Raw genomic sequence first — 18,068 nt, forward strand, 5'->3', positions numbered from 1 at the left:
CAAAACCAATACAAACAGTGTCTTGGCACAGACACTATTCTTTGTAGATACCTTACTTTAAATTATCTCTTGGTTATGTTGCAAGATTAAGTGTCACAGTTCCTGTTTCCTGGATGAATTCTGCCTGATATAATTGTGCTTTCACTTTGTAAGTCACATTTACGGATTCAGATGAACAACACAATTAAATCCTCTAAACACTATTTGAGACCTGCTGATGAGAAATGCTCAGAAATGGTGACTATAAATTGTAGGAGAGTAAACACTGTTTATAAAATAGCACTATTAAATAAACGTTTATATCTCATTGTAGAAGTGATCATGTAAATGTCTTATGACTCATTACTGGAAAAAAGCTGTGGAAGTATAGAGTAGCAGTAAAACATCTATTGCGAGGGATTTTTCTTTATCAGGTAGTTAAGGAATTGCATGCAAGTTTTGTGGTAAGATGTCCTTTTAACTTTTGTATAATGTTTATTTATTTATTCATTTATTTTAACACGAGTATTACTAAGCTACTTCGGCTTGCTATCTAAAGGAGTATGGAGGACAATGCATTTCATGTGCTTATATTAACTATTTCTCACATGTGAGAATTTGGCATGCACTGCTGGAATTGAGTGAGAGTGGGGAAAGAAGTGTGCAGTGCAGCCTTAATCAAACAGTGAGAAATCTCTAGTGCCCTCTTTTGATAATATATTCAGTGGAGCCAATTAGTGGGGGGTCTTGAGTGATGTTGATAGGTTATTGAACTGATTCTTCAAGTGGCCGTAACTCCTACTGACTTGAGCTCTTACTAGAAGGGAAATGAAAGATGTCATATAACTTGTAGGAAGCAGTACTACTTGTAGTAAGCAATATTCCCAGAGAGTGAAAAAAGCAAGCGCATATGCTATCTGAACAAATCTCTGCTGTAACAGCTTTGAAGTGAGGTGAAGTTTTACACACACATCTGGATGTAATTTTTGATAAAGAGCTATATTTAAAAACAAACAAACAAAACTCATAAACTTTGTATTTCCCTACATTTAAATCCAAAGAGTATAATGTTTTGATTGTCATGTCAGTCTTATCTCTTTTAGCAAAGCCTTTTTCTTATAATTAAGGGAGCATCAATTTTTCCAATTGATGGCAAGTCCAATCTGAACCACCCACACAATTATTTCATCCTTCCATCCCCCCATCATTATCTGATATTTTGTTTGCACAGTCATTATTCATTAACTGTGCTCATGTCCAGGGCTGCAAAGAGCAAAATAACATTAGCAAGGTGGAACTTGGAGAATCCCCACTGAAATCCATTTTTTCCTTTACTGTCTTTTATTGACTTTCAAATGAGAATCTCAAAACCTGTCACAAATTTTTGAGATAAGGAGCTTTGAAACAATGCATATAGTATTTTTATGGAACTTCCTTTTCTTAGCAGAGTTCTCTAGTTCTTCCAAACTGCTCAGAAGAATTGAATTCTGAGTAGGAAGTTACTGAGATCAAAAATAACTATTTGAAAAAAAAAAAGGTGTACTTTGTGTTGGTGTGTCGTGTGTGTGTGTGTGTGTGTATATATATGTATGCATACTGTCAAGTCTATTCCTATGTCTCAGAGATGTGTAGATGAGCTTGTTTGGCTTAGAGGTAACCTTTGCCTCTTGGCTGTATCCTCAAGAGGCTGAGTCTGTCCCCTTGCCTGTATGAAATACAGAGGCCCCCACATAAAGGTCTCACAGTGATTGCTGCTGAGGCTGTTTTGGTACGTATGGTGTTTTTCAAAGCTTAGTCTTGATTCTTTGGAAACTACCGTCAGCCCTCTCACACCGACCAAGGGTATTGGTAGGCACCAAATGTGCTAGTAACAGTACCTGGCTCTTAGACTTCTCCTCATCACCTGCCCTCATATTTTATTTAGAGGGCTGTCACCGTTATCTGTGTTTTGCTAGGGAGAAAATGCTCATAGAGAGGTTGAGGGTCTTGCATGAGGCCGGTGAGCTGGGAAAGGCCCAGGCTAGTGCTGGGAAATGAAGGACATGAAACTAATTAAATTAAGGACATGAAACTGTTGGAGAGTGTCCATAGGTGGGCTGCGAAGATGGTGAAAGGCCTGGAGGGGAAGACGTACGAGGAACGGCTGAGGGCACTGGGCCTGTTCAGCCTGGAGAAGAGGAGGCTGAGGGGAGACCTCATCGCAGTCTACAACTTCCTCGTAAGGGGGTGTCGAGAGGCAGGAAACCTTTTCTCCATTAACACCAGCGACAGGACCCGCGGGAACGGGGTTAAGCTGAGGCAGGGGAAATTTAGGCTTGACATCAGGAGGGGGTTCTTCACAGAGAGGGTGGTTGCACACTGGAACAGGCTCCCCAGGGAAGTGGTCACTGCACCGAGCCTGTCTGAATTTAAGAAGAGATTGGACTGTGCACTTAGTCACATGGTCTGAACTTTTGGGTAGACCTGTGCGGTGTCAAGAGTTGGACTTGATGATCCTTAAGGGTCCCTTCCAACTCAGGATATTCTATGATTCTATGAAATGATGTATTGATGGAGGGCAGTCTGTGCTGCCTCACTGTGTTGTGCCAGTGTGTCATCATTTCTTCAAATTAGGCTGATGTCAAACTTCAACTTGATTTGAAGTATGTTGAGCAGGTTCACCGAGTTATGAATTGCCTAACTTTCCTTGAAACACTAAAATTTTAAATTTTTAACAGAATTAGGTGATTACCAGGTAAACTCTTGCTGTATGTTAGTAAGCAGCTTGATAAAGTTCAGTATATAAGCTGGTTGAATATGCTATTTTTTATGTTAATATGGAACTGTTGGATCAATTCAGATTGACTGAATTGACCTGTTGCCGCCTGCCCTGTCACTGGATTGACTTGCTGCAGCTTCTTCCTAATTCTGCATTCTCTGTTGCTATATCAAATCGATTTCTACATTTTAATTACTTTCAATTGGATTTACTTTAAAATGGAAAACACCAGTGCAGAATTGGCCCCATAAGCGACGAGGGTATGGGATCTGTCATAGAATTGGAATAATATCATAATGATCTTCAAAAGAGAGTAACTCATAAGAAAATACAACTGCAAATAACCACAGGTTTGGTAAAATGTGAAAGACTGCTCAGCCTTTGGGATGGTGCAGCTATGAAGCAAGAAGCAACTTGTACGTACAACTTGTTGGAAGAAAGTGTTGGATGTGACCAAAGAAATGAAGTAGAAAAGAACTAAATGCATCTGAAATGTTGAATGCCAGATTCAGTATTGAGGGGTAGCATAAATTTGTGGAGAAAATGGGAGTATCATAACTGTCACCTCTAAAAATAATTTTTTAAGTAAAAACCTAGTGTTTGCTCTCTTCTCCTTCCTCTGCCTCTTGCCTTGGCTTTCGCATTATTCTTCCTTTCCTTAATTCTCTGTTCCTAAGCACCTCAGGGGCTCCTGCCCCACTGGTTTGTGGGGAGTTTTTCGACTTTTTTTTCTCCTCAGTCCCAACACATTTTGTGCCATCTGCCTCCCATAGGGTCCAAGGTGGCTGTTGGTGCCTGGTGAGATCCATCCTCAAACTGTGTTTGACAGTAGAATTTAGCGTGGAGGTTGTCTGGGCATCTTGACTGTGAAGTTTCTGTTTGCTGTATGGAAGATTTCTTTTTGATATTACTTGTGTTTAGAAAGTTCCTGTGTTTGAAAGCAGTGGATGAACTCCAGTGGAGATGTACTTCTCTCACTCATGCAGCAATGGGAAACCACATTTTTAAGAGGTCAGTGCTTAGCAAGTCCAATTGATTGCATAATGCACAGCGGAATTGCTAAGCTGAACCTGTTTCCCTTCTATTTTTCCAGTGATTTGTCCTTTTGGGCAGCTGTCTTAGTGCCTCTGGAAAGACCTCAGCCACTCACACTGAGTGGGCAGCGGCAGGGGCAGCACCTCTGAGGCTGCAGTGTGAGTCCCCGGCATGCGGCGTTTGCACAAGTGGTCACTGGCGAGTTGCACCTAAGTGCAGCTTTCTGTCTCTTTAATAACTGTCGCCTTTTAGCAAATTGTGAGTTTCTGGATGCAAAGACTTGCCTTTCTTCCTTGTTTGTTCCCGGGAGGGAACTGATGAGCTGAGAGAAAATGAGACTGAGCCAGACTACTAGCTAATCTTAGGAAATCCTTACGCTTTGTTTGTATGTTTATGGATTATTACTTTTTCCTCTCCCTCCATGAAATGAGTAACATCCTGATTGAGGCCAGACTTTGAATCTGTAGCAGTTGGTGTGTCATGCTAGGCAGTATCACAGTACCTTTTTAATCAGAGGAGATTTCATACCCTGTGCCTTAGCACTTCATAGCCTGAAAATACAAGCTGCGGGGCTCTGATAACAGAAGTAGTGACTGGCTACTGTCAGCATGAGGATGATTAAAAATGAGTGTGTGAGTGAGCTTGTTCACTCCCTATCCAGCTGAATAGAAAATGAAACTCTCCAAAGCCTTTTATGTAAGTGTGTGGGTTGGGTTTTTTTCCTATGTAAATCTCTGTGTGGCTGTGCACAGACAAACTTCATCCCCAGCTTCCTTTTGAAGATGTTTTGTAAAGAAAAGACTATACTTGTTTTGACCTTTGAAGCGTGATCCTGTCTTCAGTTCAATACTACATGTACCCTCTCTGCAAAAGATAATAGCTGGCAATTTCTTTTTGAGGGGAAGGTGGTTTCCAGTCGGTTTCTCCCATCTGTGATTTTCTTTTTCTTCATAAAACAATGGCAATCTGCTTCTTCCAGCAGCTGAAATGCTGTGATTCTTTGACAGCAAATGTGTGGAGTGCTGCCTTGCACCTTGTAACACCCTGCTTTATTTAAGACACTGTCATGCTGGGCTGACTGCTGTCTTCCCTGTAGTGTTGCACCAAGGAATTATTAATCAGATGCAGCCTGGTCTGCAAAACACACGTTCACTATTAAAAACAACGTTTGTGCCCTTAGCTATTGCTAATGACTCAAACATCTCTGAGAAACCTGGGGTGAAGTAGATGCTCTGTACGTGGATAGAGTCCTTTTAAAGCATCAGTACGATACAGCACAGCATCAGATACTAAATCTCCATATGAGTATCAGATTTGAGGATTGGTGCTTTAGGCAGAAGTTTAAAGTCATCTTTTTCAAAAAATAGAAGTTCCTGGTAAGGATGGGCACAGAGAGGGAAATATACCATGGGCTCTTGTACAAGTCCTTCAGATTTTTACTATGTTGTTATGAGTGCTCCTTGGAATATTTGGACAAAAGCCTGGAGGTTGGTGCTGGACTGAGGTGTATGTGCTAACTTGATTAACTTGAAAATGACTTTGGCCTGAAAAATCATCAGTGTAATTCTGGCTTTATGCTAGAGGAGGCAGAGACAGAACAAGGAACTCAATTATATTATTTCAAGGTCCACTAGTTTATTAAACCAGGCTAAATCCAGTATGTTTTAATTAACGGAAAGTTTGGAAAAACAGATTTTGTGCTATTGTAAAGTAGCCATTGTATTTTTGCAAGTTACAAGATACGTGCCCTTAGGTTCACCTCACTCATTACTGCTGTTCCTCCTGCTTCAATGCAAGCATAACAGCTGCTGTCTTGGGAACCACTTAAGGTGTACACACTTGCTTGATACTGCTCCAGAACTCTGAATGCCAGAGCTTAAATAATACAACAACCTCAGCTGTAACTCTGGCAACCTTTAAGGGAAAAGTTCTTAAAATTGTTGCAATTGATTTTCTGGGTGCATAGAAATACAGGAAGCAAGATAGCAATTGAAGTGGTGCTTTTATTTAAAACTGCTGTCACCTGGGTAGATGCACTTTCTTTTCACCAGTAACTATTTTCAACTATTAGAAATACGAGACCATGAGTTTTACAGAAGCCCAATCCTTTTAAGTAGATAAAATTATTCTTGTGCAGCTCAGTGGAAGCATGTCTGTGTTGTGGTAAGGAAGGTCCCATGATCATGAGTAGCTGCTGGCTGTCACGTCTGTGATCCCAGTCTGTTTTCCAAGCCCGAATGCTGGCTTGAATGGAGAAGCAAAAATCTTTGCTTCCCTATGGCAGGGGTGGGAAAGCATCTCTGTGTGAAATTATGTCTTTTGAAGACCAAGATCATCAGGGAGGTACGTTGAAAACTCATTGCACAAATAAAGATCGAGTCAGCCAACGCCTGCTTATCACGTCAAGTAGTGATTACACCGTGACGTAAATCACTGGGTGCTATAAATAGGGTTGCCTGTGACTGCACTTTAGAAATGTGTGTGAGTTCAAATGTAGTTTCTTTCTTCCCTGAGAGCAGTAGTAATGCTGTGGGCCTAGAGCTTCAGCTGCAGCGTACGTGGTGAGTGTCCTGCAGTTTGGGTTAGGCTGTTTTGCTTTCTGCTTTAAACCCCCCTCAGTTGTAATCTTTATCTGTAACTAGAATTTTCTCAGAACTTTCTCAAAACTTTTTTTTTATTGATCATGTTTTTGTATTCATAAAGCTTTTTCTTTATGCATCCTTTTGTGTCAGCTGTATTAAATCAAGGTGATTGGCTAATACAAGTATTGAAGAATCAGGTAGATGAACCTCCTGCCTCAGTTCAGCACAGGTGCTGGTTGTTGTTGAGGTGCTGAAACACCAAACCCCTCAAGCCTGTAAGTCAGGAATGGTCAGCTATCAATGAATACTTTGAAATGTTACAAAAATATTAGCTTAAGCAGTTGATTTGAACAAATCAAAACACTTTTGTTAGCATATGTTTTGCTTGGCTCCATGGAATTGCTGAAGCTAGTTCAGTATTTCTGAATGCTTTATCACAGCAGAATAGAACATAATTCCTGATGGGAGTGAGATTTAACCTCCTCTTAACTGCTCCAATTACCTTTATTTTGCATTTTAAAAAATATTCCTAAGAACTCTTATGTGTTTGGTTATTTTTGTTCTTTTTTTTTTTCTTCTTCTTCTGATCCTGTGTTTCAAAACACGCTTACTCTCTGTTTTACATCCTAAAGGTAGGGAAGGCTTTCTCCCATCAAGACATTCAAGACCTGGCTGTTCATGGGGGGGATTTGCCTTTGGAGAAATAGGGAAACGTGGGCATTGCATGTGCTATCCTCGCCTGTGGTGCAGGTGCTGCCTCCCGTGTGCCCTGCTGCAGGTGAAGGATTGTTATCACAAGTGAGAGACCCGCTGCTTGCAGGGTGTTGACAACTTGTCATTACAGTGTTTCATCTCCTGCTTTGTGGCTGAAAAGGTTTAGAAACAATCATAATCTCTTTCCTGCGGTGACTTGGGGAAAGGTTTTGGTTTGTTCCTTATAGGCTCAGGGAGAGAAGAGATACTCCACTTTTCGTTTCTGCTGAGTTAACAGTTATTTTTACCTTCTAGGTCAGACTTTCTTAACCTACCCAGAGCCATTAAGCTCCTGGGGAGGGAAAGTGGACGTGAAGAACAGGAGCAGCAGGAGGGGGGTTGAGGAGAAGGAAGAAATGGTAGTTAAACAGGTTTGGGTTTTGCTCACAGGCGTGGTGTTTACTTTCCAGCAGCTATTTCTAGTACATAGGGAAGGTGAGGTGTTGGTAGGTATGTGTAAGCGTGTGACATTTGCCCAGCCATGTGGCAAGGTGAGGTTGCATATGGGCTGGTTCTTCCCATCCCTTGTAACAGGGGCTGTAAAAAAGATGTTTTTGTTTAATGTGTAACCCTGTCCGTTCTCTGCATTGGGCGTGCATGCTGAGCTGATGAAAATTAAATTAGCAATGAGATCCAATTACATCAAAACAAAAGCAAGCAAGCAAGCCCCCCGTGGGGCGCAGCCAGGGAAGCACCCTTCCTCCTTACTCCCTGAGGAAGGCAGCTCTCAGGGCTGGTGCCTGCCCATGTTTTGAGAGGTTCCTGTGGCAATGAGCAGCCTTCATGGAGGGCCTGAGGGTGAGCGTGCGCCTGACTTACTTCTCCTGTGTGAAACAAGCTGCTCGTCACGCGGCACCAGAGCATGTGTTCAGGCAGCGGTCCTCCTGCTCCCCAGGATGAGTCAAGAAACAAAGCTGTTGTTGTAGAGCTAGGCGTTGACATGATCTTCACCCAGTGCTCATATCCAGTGCATTGTGTTACTTCCATTACTAGCAGGGGCTGGGTGATGGCAGGGAGGTGTGCATGGACGTGGACAGGGAGTTGCAGGCCAGCTGAGACGCCCTGCTTGCACAAGCTGGTGATACCAAGCTTCATTACCTGGGCATGAGGAAGGCTAGCAGGGATGGGAGTATGCTAACAAGGGTGCTCTGCAGAAGGAAAGAGGGAAATGCTATTTATCTGAAAGGTGGTTTTATTTTTTTCCCCCTAGTGTTGCAAAGATTACATTTTCTGTACTGAGAGAGAAAAAGAACTAGGAATTGCCTGCATGTAAGTATTGTTTCTTCTTAACCTCCTTTTATCAATAAATACTAAAACCAAATATGAAATTCACTGCAGTTCAAAATATATAATTATTTTTCATTAGTATATAAATCTAAGCTAACTGCATTCTAATACAAAAGTGCAAATTAGAATACATGTAGGAGTATTTTACGTGAGGTGTGTGTACTTTCAATTGTGTGTGTACTTCAATTTCAGTGAAGTCTCACTGTTACAAGTATAGTTTGAGGGTACAGTTATTTGAAAGTGTTATGAATATTACTTGTAGGTAAAGAAATGCCTTTAAGAAGGTCCTGGAAATTTTGGTTGATTTCAAGTTCTGATCAAGTTTTGATTGATTTCAAGCATTGCTGCTAGGCTGAAAATAACAAGCATTTTTTTTTTTTCACCCAAATACATTCCTGCTTCTCTGACCTATACATTTTCCCCCACTAGAAAACCCAGTGGAGCTGATAGGAATGAATTCCCACCTGAGGCAGCTCTCGGAGAATTTCCTTCCCTGTGCATTGCCTGTGTTCCCAAAGTTGGCAAAGTTGCGCTGTACATAATTTCTAGGAAGCGCTTAAGAAAAACTGAGTCACTGGGGATGATCCGGAGGCCATGACAAACACAGTGAAGTTAAAGTATCTAATTGTGCTGCATATTTCCTGAATTAAAAGAAAAAAAAAAAAAAGTGAAGTGTGAATTATTCAGTTCTGTGTCAGCTCCCCATCTCTTTAATAGGAAGAATCATGCTTGGTGGTTTCACCTGTGAGGCTAAATGCTATGAAGGTTGTCTTGTATCTTGACTGAAGCAGTAGCAGAGGATCACAGAGGAAGATGAAGACTTTGCAAAAACAGTAAGGCCTCTCCTAGTACTCAAAGCAGAGCCGAGGAAGGCAGAGCATATGGCCCCATGCAGACCCGACAGGACTTCATGCTGGTTGAGAGCACCTGGGGAGGTGACCTCCTCTCCCTCCTGCAGTGTTTTGAAGCTTGTCATCTTCAGGCTTCCACCAGCACAATTTAAACACACTGTCAGCTCCTTTCAGTGGCTCACTTAGTTAAAAACTTCCTTCAGTGAGGAGATATTTAATTATGTCTTCTAATACATTATTTGAGATTCTCACCTGGCATTCTGAGAATCTGGAGAATGCCACTAATAGAGTGGAGCCAGCATTCACAGGAATACATTAATAGCAGTACCATGTTCATGTTTTCTTACCAACTGATGTATTCTCCAAGGCTAATGCTGCACCTCCCCTACTTCTTTGAATTCATTTGTTCCATTTCAGTTCATTCTTTTGAAATACTTTGTGATGAATGGGTTCACTTTACAAGCCTGTGATCAGCAGCAGCTGTTCATAGTCATGGTTTAAATTGAATCCATCTGTCAGTGGGCTCTTTAAAGTGTGAATTTCACATTATCAGGAGACCTGGTAACAACAGGGCAGTATCTAGGTGTTGTTTGCCAAAAAGGAGGGGGGTGGTGGGGGAGAGAAAGTGAAGTGTCCTGGGATGGGCTCTGGGATACCCTTTCAGTTTCTATTTTCTGTTCTGCTATGCTGAAGCCTGGGGAGAGGAGAGCTAAGTGGCTGCAAGTAGTATTTTTGTGCTGACGTACGGATAGGTGTTCAGAAGTAGGTTGTATAAACTAATAGGGAGATGAACCATGGTTAGCTTTCTAGAAACCATATGCAGTGCTGCTGGCTGCTTTTTTTTTTTTTTTTTTTTTTTGTCCTGACACTTTGATGAACTTCTATCGCCAGCTCTTCCTTACTTGTTTGTAGCATTGGGGTAGGTCAGTGTTCTTCAGAGGGATCACAGAATTTCTAGGTTGGAAGAGACCTCAAGATCATCGAGTCCAACCTCTGACGTAACACTAACAGTCCTCCACTAAACCATATCCCTAAGCTCTACATCTAAATGTCTTTTAAAGACCTCCAGGGATGGTGACTCCACCACTTTCCTGGGCAGTCCGTTCCAATGTCTAACAACCCTTTCGGATGAGCTAAAGAGATGTGGCTTATTCAAATCAGCAAAAGGAGTCAATGCTTCCTTTTTTGCCTCAGCACATGTGCATCATTTCTTAGTTTTGTTTGTACCTAGAGGAGGGGGGAGTGTATCTGCTAAGGCTGCGTTGCAAAATGCATTTATGGCAATGTTTGAAAACAACAAATGGCCACTCACTGTCTGCATTCATTGTTCTCCTAACTTAATGCAAGGGCTTTGGTGCTTAATAAAGGTCTTAGTAAGTTGCATAGTGGGTATGAAACCCAGCTGATTCTTGGACTGCAGCCTTCTGGTCTTACCTGCAGGTAACTTCTGATGTTTTCCTTCTCTCCAGTTTCTTCCTCATCAAGACTATAGTGGGAGGACTGGACTTGTGCTGGGGTATGTGCATAGATCTGTGGAAAAGCATTTCTTACCAACCGAATTTTACTCACCACAAAATACTAAATTTTTAGCAAAGCATGTAATTTTTATCATATCGTTTCATTTTAGAAGGGACAGCCTTCTTTGCAGGGTCAAAACAGCACAGCCTCTTCTGCTACTGAAAAATCTCCTATTTCATAATAGAAGGATCATATGTTATTTCTAGTCTCAGGGCTCTGCCTGGTCTCTAGCTGCAAAGGGTACCTTTTATCAGTCAGGTAAATGTTGTCTGTGGACAGTCCCACACTTATGGGAGGCTTCACGCAGTGGTTTAAGTCCACACATGTTTCTTCAGCAGCGCAGGAGGCTCTGGTACAAGCTTCTTGTTCTCTGTTTTACCACTGTGGTCTCTGAGCATCACTGGACAACAGCACAGCTGCCTCACCACTGCATCCTTAGCATAAGAGCCAAATCAGCACTTTAATTAACACTAAATTCAATTCTGGCAGAAGTACAGAGAAGGGATAAAACAAAACATTGAAACAAAAAAACACCCAGATTGGCTTTGTAAGCTTGCAATTGTCACTTGATGCTAGCACAGTATCTTTGAAATGAAGTGCCCATTCTTGTGTGAACAGAGAAGAATGTTGTAGTTTTTCTTCAATATATAGAAAATAGTACTGTATATACCAGAACCCGTTATTGCTGTGCACCTGATAAATACAGATGATTTTTTTTTTTTTTAAATAGCAATTCATTAATGTGTTCCACATGGAGATGGTGCGAATTGCACATTGAGTGAAGAGATTGATTGATGTTGGCTTATGTTAAGAAAATATGGCTGGCAGAAGGAGTCAATACATGCTCTTTTTTTCCCCTTGAAGTGTATTGTTTTTCCTGCATGTGTTTAATCAGAGACCTTAGCTGGGGAATGTAATTGCTTTAGAGCTGACAATACCTTGTTATCTTCTTTTATAATCCTTAGTATTGTTAAAATATGGTTATTAAGATCTGGTACTCATTTGAATGCCTGCTTCGACTTTGGATTATAAACACGCAGTATCTGTAAATTAGCTGCAGGCAAAGAGCAAGCATTCAGTCCTTCGTCATTTAATCTAGTAAAGACTAAAAGTTGTGCACCACTCAGCAAGTGAAAAACCTTTATCTGCAAGCCCTTGGACAAATAGGTGTCCTTCCACATAGCTGTTGAGCGGAAGTAGCTCAGAAAAGCCTTCATAACCAAATGGCTGGGGCTGGCTAAGGAGTGCAGCAGTGCTGTCGTGGAGTGTGCTGGCTTCTGATTTGAGTTTTTCGAACTTCACAAGTTGGGCCTGAACAGAGGGAATTGGCAGGAGAGCAGAGGGGAAAACTTCCCCTTCCTGCTTGCAAATGTGGGAGCGAACATGAGGAGCATTGAAAGGCATTGGCAGGGTATGCCAGGCCCACAGAGTTGGAGAGGTAGCAGAGCTGTGTAAGGAATGAAATGCTCAATATCTTTTCTAGACTGTACTGACAAATAGGATGAAGTGTCTTTCTTTTGCATTTGTTTTAAACAGGTTCTTTTCCTCGTACTTTTACAAATATTTCCTAAACAAACAAATAAACAACAAAAAACAAACAAACAAAAGAAAAAAAAAATCCGAACAACAGTACTTCAGCACCATGATAAATTTTAAACAGAAATGCTGATCGGTCTGTGTTATCTTTGTGTAGTCTTGTGTTATCTGTAGTTTCTCACTCAGAACTAGATGAATAATGTGTTTCTGTTAATACCTGTGACTGACTGAATGTGTAATTTTTATGATGAATTAGTAGCATGAGCTAGCATCATTAGTGCTGAATAAAATATTCAGTTTCTTTTGCTTGGTATTGTCCACGAGGAGTTGCAAGTAATGTCCTAGTACCTGGTTTATTTTTTATCAGGTGTACAGGGCTACTTTATTCCTGGAAATGTGGAGCTGTGAACAGGGTAAGGTTCAGTGTGAACTTACGAGTTCTGTAACCTCTGTTAATTGCTGCAATACTTGATGAAGGTTCAAAACTGTAATGGCTGATCCAATAAAGATGTGATAGATAGCAAAATGTTGAAATTGCTAGAAACCCACTTGTCAAGTACTACAGTCTTAGTAGATAAAACAATGAAGGCTTTATTACGGTGCCTCAATTTATATTGTAGATACTGCAGCAGAATCTGAAATACTTCTTGGTGCCTTCTGGAGGTGGATTTTTTTTCAATTTTATTTATTTTGAAACTCTAGATGAAAGATCAGTTGACATATAGAAGATGTAAAACTCAGAGTATTTGCTATAATTGTTTTTGCTATATTTGCTATAATTGTTGCCAGTTTCTTTACCTACAGGATTTCTGTTTAATGCAGCCTAAGCTATAAATTAATTTCCTAGGAGAGTTAACTTTATTTTTTCCTTTGACAATCCTTTTGGTGAGTGAGTTGAAATGACTTTCTGTAAGTCATGCAGAGCTTCTTAGTGCTTTGTACTGAGTTTGGGAAGATTTCTTTAGAGGGAAAAGTTTTTAAAAGCTGCTTTCTGATATTTATTCACAAACAGTTTTTTCCCTGAAAGTTCCGTACAGTGCCCTGTATAACCAAATAGCATTCAGTCATCTAGTGTTAAATACAGGATTACAAGAGCAATGAGCTAGAGGTTACAGTTGTTTGTATTTAATTTTGAATACTTCATTACCAAACATACATCAAACCAATTTATATTCATCTTTTCAAACACTGCTGTGATGAAGTTGCACAATGTGAGATTTCACTAGGTAATATGAAAGGAGCACACCATCTTTCAGTTTTGTTTTTTTTTTTTTTAGTGTGGGATGACAGTTTTGGGTTTGCAGGGCAGTTGTTGCAGATTACCACTTCACCAAATTAACTCAGTATTGACCTACAGCCATATATGCTTGTGATGGTGTGTGTAGGTTGTTGGATTTTTTTTTTTTTTTTTTTGGAGACACGAAACCAATGTCTTCTTCCTCTGTAGCTAACCTGGTTTCTTGTATTGTGTGGGCAATATGTGTTAAGTAACCAGGCAGCTGCCTGAGGAATTACCTGCTGTTCTCTTGTAAGGAGAGGAACCCTTGGAGTGGGAAACGCTTGTCTAGGCTGGCATTGTGCCACTTGCTGCTGCTCCCCTCCTTGCAGTCTCTTATTCAGAGACATGTACTAGTCAGAAAGACAGGCATGGAGGGCTGAATCACACTCTGTGATTTCACGGATTATTTCAGAATAGCCACTTTCCTGCTGGCATAATTTAAATCTAACTCCTCTGTTGCACTATGGTTAGGTCAAAGCAAACCTGCAATTCTGGCTTCTGTGGCAAATGCTGCCCTGTTTGAAACTGGGAGTGTGGCAAGGCATCATGTTCATTACCAAGCTCCTAATACCCATCCAATTTCATCCCTGTCGGCGTCCTTTCCATTGCTCAATTGAGAGCCCTTGCTACCATACAGCAGCTGTGCGACATACAGTGTGTAACACAGTGCTGTCTGTGCTTTGTCTTCTGTAGCCACAATGCATTTCAGGCAAGGGAGGGCTGATGGCTACTTTCTCTGTAGGCTTATATGTTGATAAATAGGGATCTGATACAGCTGACATCTCACTGATAGGCTCGAATTGTGTTGAGTAGGATTACGTGTTCCTGAGAGTGCCTCAGGAATCCATGAGCTTTGGCACCTGCCTGTTTGGATGGATGTGCAGCTGGTTAAAGCTAATAATTAATAGAGACAAAATGAAGAAAACTATAGCAAATAAGGAAACACAAATTCCTTCCAAGAAAAGGAAGAGTAAAGTTCAGGATACTGGCAAGGTGTTCGTACACCTGCAGTTTTATAATGCTCCTCTGTAAGCACCAGTCAAAGATTTCAGTTTTTAAACAGGGAGGGTGTCATTCTTTGGTTTTCATGCTGATCCCTCAGCAGGGTTAGGAAGGGACTCTCTGATGTTCTTAGCAAAGGTCACAAGGATCACCTGCTTCGTTATGTGGTCAATCATGAAGTATTGACTGCTAGCAGATGCAAAATATTAAAGCAAGTAAATCAAACACTCAAGTTGTTATGGTTGTGTGTTGCAAAAGTGATCTCATTCTGTCATTTCTTATCCCGTAGTTTTTCTCACTTAAATAATGTCATTGATTTTCCTTCTTGTGTGTAAGAATTTTTCATATAGTTCATATTTTCTGTATGCTTAAAAAAACAGTATTCTCCTACAGGTGTTAAATTGCTTCATCTTATTCATGTTTTGAGAAGAGGCCCAAAGAAATTCATATCAGAACTCTTTCTACTTAGTTATTATTCTTACATCGTCTTAAAAACAGAACACCTTTCTATTGTGTGACCAGTTAGAAACATAACGTCTTATTTTAAAATAGTTCATTGCTTAATGGATTCTATTATTTGAAAAACTAGAAAAAAAAAATCAGTCGTAAAGATTTTTCTCCATTACTTTAAAAAGCATGTTTATCTGAAAATGTTTAACTTGTTATTGGTATGGAAAATAAAATTACTCAAGCAGCTGTAAGCCACAGTCAAGTTCCCCTGTTCCCTCCCTCTGATTTGTTTCTTCTTTCTGCACTTCTTTGTACTCCATCTGTGGGTGTGTGTGTGGCGAGGGGTATCACTTTCTCTGTTCTCTCTTCCCTGGGCTCATTTCCACTCTTTGTTGGCAAAGAAACTCTTCATTATTGAACCAGGAAAATCAGCCAAACCTTGCAGGCGCTGTTTATAATTTATTTTGAAGATGGGGTTTGATTGGGGTTATTGCAAGTGGGAGGAGTTCTTGAAATCTGTTGCTGTTCTGACACTTCACCTTTGGTTTGAACATCTACTGTCTGCTCTGGGATTTTCCTCAAAATTTCTCAGGTGAGGTCAGCAGTTCACAAGCCTCTTTTAACCAGCCCTTTAGCCTACTGCCTTTGTACCTAGAACCTGGGTGGCCGGGCATAACTCGGTTTTGAGTGCACGTGTCCTGTCTTCCTGTTACTTCCAGGACATGCACAACCTGTCACTTGGTGCTCCAAATTGCTCCATACGTGGGTGTTAAATGCCATGTTCGCTGTTTACATAACAGCGTGACGGTGTGCTGTTGATAGAAATTGCGAGATGAACTTTGTGGTGTACATAGGAAGCTTATGCCCCTGGTGCTTACAAAAAATCTCTTTAGAAAATCCCTTTGATGAGTTTGGTAGGTGTTTAATAGATGCTGTTGAAATGCTAAGGGATGCCAGCACAGTACATGTTAGTGATTTCATGTGCTTGGTTTACATTATCGAGAGGTTTCCTACATGTGTGCACTGGGATTTTTCAAAGCAGTCTAGACAAAGTAGTCCTGTACATTGTATTCATTTCACAAGGAATTCCGCATTCTGTTCTGCTTTGAAAATTTAAACTACCATTTTTTGAAAATTTAAACTACCATTTTTTTGTGGAGGGAGGGGTTTCTTTATTTTTAGGAGTTGCACTCTTTTTTTTTTTTTTTTTTTTTTTTAAAAAAAAAAGGATTTGGGTTTGCCTTTTAGAAGTCCTTGTAATTTGTGATATCACAACATAATAAAATTGACCTCAGCCTTAGAGGTTTTGAAAAGACCTCTTTATATTTTATATTTGCTTTGTAAACTAAGTTCTTTACATTGAAATATGCAGTGATTTCATGTTTTGTTAATACTAAATTCATGATTCCTTGAGTTAAACTAACACTGCTACTGTGAGCAGCCGAGCTTTGATTTTCTTCTCCCCTTTTACAGTGACATTCATCCTTGTAAGATTATAATGCAATGAATAGAAACAAGGTAAACGTTTACTTATTAAGTGAAGGAATTCTTGGTTAACGCCCTTGGAAAACTCAGTGAGGAACTTCACGCAATACCTAACTCATAAGAAGACGACACCTCTTTGCTGCCATGCAAAGTTATTTGTCATTTAGGGAAGAAGTCAAGCAGCATCTTGAGTGTCAGTAATACCTGACTGTGTGTTTAAAATATTTTTATTTGAGGTGGAGCTCTGAAAGAATGTATCATTAGCTATGAAAGAATGTATTATTTGCTATTTTGGTATCAATTATCGTTAGTCAAAGTATGTTACAAAAAATGACTACGTGTCATACATTATTGATAAATATCAGACTGTTAGCCCTTTGACCATTTATAACCTATTGGAAATGAAGTGTCTTGTAAAAGATGACTTTGGGGGAACTTAAAACATTAACATTGGTTTTATTTTGTAGAACTTCAGAATCTGTTTCCTTTCAGATAATGAAAATGTGAGCTATGAGTATACAACCTCAATCCTAAGGATTTCCTTTATAGGTATTCGGATTTTTTTTTTTTTTTTTGGTGAAAAAGTAATGAAGAACATTGCTTCTAACATCTTTCAGTGTATAGTAAAAGTCAGTCTGTAGTGTGTGTGGTGTAGTATGTGGTGGCAGTGTGTAGACTTCCAAGGAGATCTTACAGTAGATAATTTTTTTGAGTTTTGCATTGAAGGAGAGAACTTCTGACCTGTATATAGTGTTTTTAGTAGTGCTTATATCATTTGTAATCAAGCTGAATTTGTTTTTGAATGATGAAGAACTACTTGTTTTGAATGCTGCACTAAACTAAAAGGATGTTTCCATACTGAATTTTACCCCAAATCGTTTTAACCATTGGCAGAGGAGCTCTAATGTCAGCCTGTGGTGAGAACAAGCAGGAATGTTCCTGCTTTTTTTACAGGCTGGGAAAATGAGACAGGTATGAATTAGTGAGGGTCCATAGCGAATCCAGTGCTGAGGAGGGAGGAATAAGACATCCTTGTTAAGATAAAGCTTTTTTTTTTTTTTTTTAATAGCAGTGAGGATACCCTTTCATAGGGGTGATGTGTACAAGTGGAACTGGGACATCTCTAAGGTGGAACTGAGTGGTGTTGCCTTTGGTCTGGAAGACTTGAAGTGATGCCTGAACTCTTGTTCAGCTGTGTCCGTGGCCCATCTGACACTTGACCTTTGTTTCAGCTGGGAGCAAGTTAAGCATCTGTGGTACTGACAGGGAAGTAGGAAGGTGCAGAGTCTTTTCTCTGAGGGATTTTTATCTAGCCTAACAGATCATTCAAATATTTTTGTGTTGGCTTAGTGAAGTCACTGGTTTCAGCTGTAATCTTTATTTAGGATTTAAGTCCGTCAATGGGCACTGAAGATAGCCATGAATTTACAAGGGGAGAGGAGCTCTTTTTAAGAGGGTGTATGGGGCCGTAGGCCACAGGCTTCCTGGAACTGGGGAAGGAAAGAAGATAGACCCTTTGGGAAGAATCATAGCGTGGGTTTGGATGAGCGTGA

General features: G+C 40.3%; 1 protein-coding gene across 6 annotated transcripts in view; it reads left to right on the forward strand.

Annotated features, from left to right (window-relative positions):
* The window catches only part of EPS8 (EGFR pathway substrate 8, signaling adaptor), a 133,552-nt gene that overhangs the window by 30,025 nt on the left and 85,459 nt on the right, over nt 1–18,068 (forward strand). For 3 of the 6 annotated variants that reach the window (XM_068659935.1, XM_068659985.1, XM_068659953.1), the window contains exon 2: nt 8,318–8,376. The exons of 2 other annotated variants lie outside the window; for them this stretch is intronic. The gene's annotated coding sequence lies outside the window, so the exon portion shown is untranslated. Of the gene's footprint in view, nt 1–6,253; nt 6,334–8,317; nt 8,377–18,068 lie in introns of those variants that run through there. One more of the 6 variants, XM_068659945.1, reaches the window with a different exon arrangement.

This window comes from Anas acuta, chromosome 1 (genome assembly GCF_963932015.1).
Source record: "Anas acuta chromosome 1, bAnaAcu1.1, whole genome shotgun sequence".
NCBI classification, from domain to species: domain Eukaryota; kingdom Metazoa; phylum Chordata; class Aves; order Anseriformes; family Anatidae; genus Anas; species Anas acuta.